Source organism: Sardina pilchardus, unplaced genomic scaffold, assembly GCF_963854185.1.
Source record: "Sardina pilchardus unplaced genomic scaffold, fSarPil1.1 HAP1_SCAFFOLD_119, whole genome shotgun sequence".
Taxonomy (NCBI): Eukaryota; Metazoa; Chordata; class Actinopteri; order Clupeiformes; family Clupeidae; genus Sardina; species Sardina pilchardus.
The window spans coordinates 96641-100838 of record NW_026910796.1 but is presented as its reverse complement, the minus strand read 5'-3'; positions in this window follow the sequence as shown (position 1 = coordinate 100838).

Below are 4198 nucleotides of genomic sequence, written 5' to 3'. Positions count from 1 at the left end.
AAGATGTTGTAAAGTGACTTTCTGTCACAATGCAGTACATGCACCTCAACACCCAACTTCATGAACACCACATCAGAGTGAATGATGCGACTGAACCGCGTGCGCTGGAGCCACCAGTGAGCGGCCAGTAGCTCATTGAGGCCCTTTGTGTTGTATGCGCTTGGTTTCAAGCTTCTAAGACCTTCCAATTTCAAGCTATGAAGGAAAAGTGAAGACACGTTTACTTTTCATATTTCATGACAGTTGGCTGAGACGGCCAAAACATGCGCTCGTGGAAACTTTTTTCAAAATCCACTTTGGGCTTGTAAGATGTTGTAAAGTGACTTTCTGTCACAATGCAGTACATGCACCTCAACACCCAACTTCATGAACACCACATCAGAGTGAATGATGCGACTGAACCGCGTGCGCTGGAGCCACCAGTGAGCGGCCAGTAGCTCATTGAGGCCCTTTGTGTTGTATGCGCTTGGTTTCAAGCTTCTAAGACCTTCCAATTTCAAGCTATGAAGGAAAAGTGAAGACACGTTTACTTTTCATATTTCATGACAGTTGGCTGAGACGGCCAAAACATGCGCTCGTGGAAACTTTTTTCAAAATCCACTTTGGGCTTGTAAGATGTTGTAAAGTGACTTTCTGTCACAATGCAGTACATGCACCTCAACACCCAACTTCATGAACACCACATCAGAGTGAATGATGCGACTGAACCGCGTGCGCTGGAGCCACCAGTGAGCGGCCAGTAGCTCATTGAGGCCCTTTGTGTTGTATGCGCTTGGTTTCAAGCTTCTAAGACCTTCCAATTTCAAGCTATGAAGGAAAAGTGAAGACACGTTTACTTTTCATATTTCATGACAGTTGGCTGAGACGGCCAAAACATGCGCTCGTGGAAACTTTTTTCAAAATCCACTTTGGGCTTGTAAGATGTTGTAAAGTGACTTTCTGTCACAATGCAGTACATGCACCTCAACACCCAACTTCATGAACACCACATCAGAGTGAATGATGCGACTGAACCGCGTGCGCTGGAGCCACCAGTGAGCGGCCAGTAGCTCATTGAGGCCCTTTGTGTTGTATGCGCTTGGTTTCAAGCTTCTAAGACCTTCCAATTTCAAGCTATGAAGGAAAAGTGAAGACACGTTTACTTTTCATATTTCATGACAGTTGGCTGAGACGGCCAAAACATGCGCTCGTGGAAACTTTTTTCAAAATCCACTTTGGGCTTGTAAGATGTTGTAAAGTGACTTTCTGTCACAATGCAGTACATGCACCTCAACACCCAACTTCATGAACACCACATCAGAGTGAATGATGCGACTGAACCGCGTGCGCTGGAGCCACCAGTGAGCGGCCAGTAGCTCATTGAGGCCCTTTGTGTTGTATGCGCTTGGTTTCAAGCTTCTAAGACCTTCCAATTTCAAGCTATGAAGGAAAAGTGAAGACACGTTTACTTTTCATATTTCATGACAGTTGGCTGAGACTGGCCAAAACATGCGCTCGTGGAAACTTTTTTCAAAATCCACTTTGGGCTTGTAAGATGTTGTAAAGTGACTTTCTGTCACAATGCAGTACATGCACCTCAACACCCAACTTCATGAACACCACATCAGAGTGAATGATGCGACTGAACCGCGTGCGCTGGAGCCACCAGTGAGCGGCCAGTAGCTCATTGAGGCCCTTTGTGTTGTATGCGCTTGGTTTCAAGCTTCTAAGACCTTCCAATTTCAAGCTATGAAGGAAAAGTGAAGACACGTTTACTTTTCATATTTCATGACAGTTGGCTGAGACGGCCAAAACATGCGCTTGTGGAAACTTTTTTCAAAATCCACTTTGGCTTGTAAGATGTTGTAAAGTGACTTTCTGTCACAATGCAGTACATGCACCTCAACACCCAACTTCATGAACACCACATCAGAGTGAATGATGCGACTGAACCGCGTGCGCTGGAGCCACCAGTGAGCGGCCAGTAGCTCATTGAGGCCCTTTGTGTTGTATGCGCTTGGTTTCAAGCTTCTAAGACCTTCCAATTTCAAGCTATGAAGGAAAAGTGAAGACACGTTTACTTTTCATATTTCATGACAGTTGGCTGAGACGGCCAAAACATGCGCTCGTGGAAACTTTTTTCAAAATCCACTTTGGGCTTGTAAGATGTTGTAAAGTGACTTTCTGTCACAATGCAGTACATGCACCTCAACACCCAACTTCATGACACCACATCAGAGTGAATGATGCGACTGAACCGCGTGCGGCTGGAGCCACCAGTGAGCGGCCAGTAGCTCATTGAGGCCCTTTGTGTTGTATGCGCTTGGTTTCAAGCTTCTAAGACCTTCCAATTTCAAGCTATGAAGGAAAAGTGAAGACACGTTTACTTTCATATTTCATGACAGTTGGCTGAGACGGCCAAAACATGCGCTCGTGGAAACTTTTTTCAAAATCCACTTTGGGCTTGTAAGATGTTGTAAAGTGACTTTCTGTCACAATGCAGTACATGCACCTCAACACCCAACTTCATGAACACCACATCAGAGTGAATGATGCGACTGAACCGCGTGCGCTGGAGCCACCAGTGAGCGGCCAGTAGCTCATTGAGGCCCTTTGTGTTGTATGCGCTTGGTTTCAAGCTTCTAAGACCTTCCAATTTCAAGCTATGAAGGAAAAGTGAAGACACGTTTACTTTTCATATTTCATGACAGTTGGCTGAGACGGCCAAAACATGCGCTCGTGGAAACTTTTTTCAAAATCCACTTTGGGCTTGTAAGATGTTGTAAAGTGACTTTCTGTCACAATGCAGTACATGCACCTCAACATCCAACTTCATGAACACCACATCAGAGTGAATGATGCGACTGAACCGCGTGCGCTGGAGCCACCAGTGAGCGGCCAGTAGCTCATTGAGGCCCTTTGTGTTGTATGCGCTTGGTTTCAAGCTTCTAAGACCTTCCAATTTCAAGCTATGAAGGAAAAGTGAAGACACGTTTACTTTTCATATTTCATGACAGTTGGCTGAGACGGCCAAAACATGCGCTCGTGGAAACTTTTTTCAAAATCCACTTTGGGCTTGTAAGATGTTGTAAAGTGACTTTCTGTCACAATGCAGTACATGCACCTCAACACCCAACTTCATGAACACCACATCAGAGTGAATGATGCGACTGAACCGCGTGCGCTGGAGCCACCAGTGAGCGGCCAGTAGCTCATTGAGGCCCTTTGTGTTGTATGCGCTTGGTTTCAAGCTTCTAAGACCTTCCAATTTCAAGCTATGAAGGAAAAGTGAAGACACGTTTACTTTTCATATTTCATGACAGTTGGCTGAGACGGCCAAAACATGCGCTCGTGGAAACTTTTTTCAAAATCCACTTTGGGCTTGTAAGATGTTGTAAAGTGACTTTCTGTCACAATGCAGTACATGCACCTCAACACCCAACTTCATGAACACCACATCAGAGTGAATGATGCGACTGAACCGCGTGCGCTGGAGCCACCAGTGAGCGGCCAGTAGCTCATTGAGGCCCTTTGTGTTGTATGCGCTTGGTTTCAAGCTTCTAAGACCTTCCAATTTCAAGCTATGAAGGAAAAGTGAAGACACGTTTACTTTTCATATTTCATGACAGTTGGCTGAGACGGCCAAAACATGCGCTCGTGGAAACTTTTTTCAAAATCCACTTTGGGCTTGTAAGATGTTGTAAAGTGACTTTCTGTCACAATGCAGTACATGCACCTCAACACCCAACTTCATGAACACCACATCAGAGTGAATGATGCGACTGAACCGCGTGCGCTGGAGCCACCAGTGAGCGGCCAGTAGCTCATTGAGGCCCTTTGTGTTGTATGCGCTTGGTTTCAAGCTTCTAAGACCTTCCAATTTCAAGCTATGAAGGAAAAGTGAAGACACGTTTACTTTTCATATTTCATGACAGTTGGCTGAGACGGCCAAAACATGCGCTCGTGGAAACTTTTTTCAAAATCCACTTTGGGCTTGTAAGATGTTGTAAAGTGACTTTCTGTCACAATGCAGTACATGCACCTCAACACCCAACTTCATGAACACCACATCAGAGTGAATGATGCGACTGAACCGCGTGCGCTGGAGCCACCAGTGAGCGGCCAGTAGCTCATTGAGGCCCTTTGTGTTGTATGCGCTTGGTTTCAAGCTTCTAAGACCTTCCAATTTCAAGCTATGAAGGAAAAGTGAAGACACGTT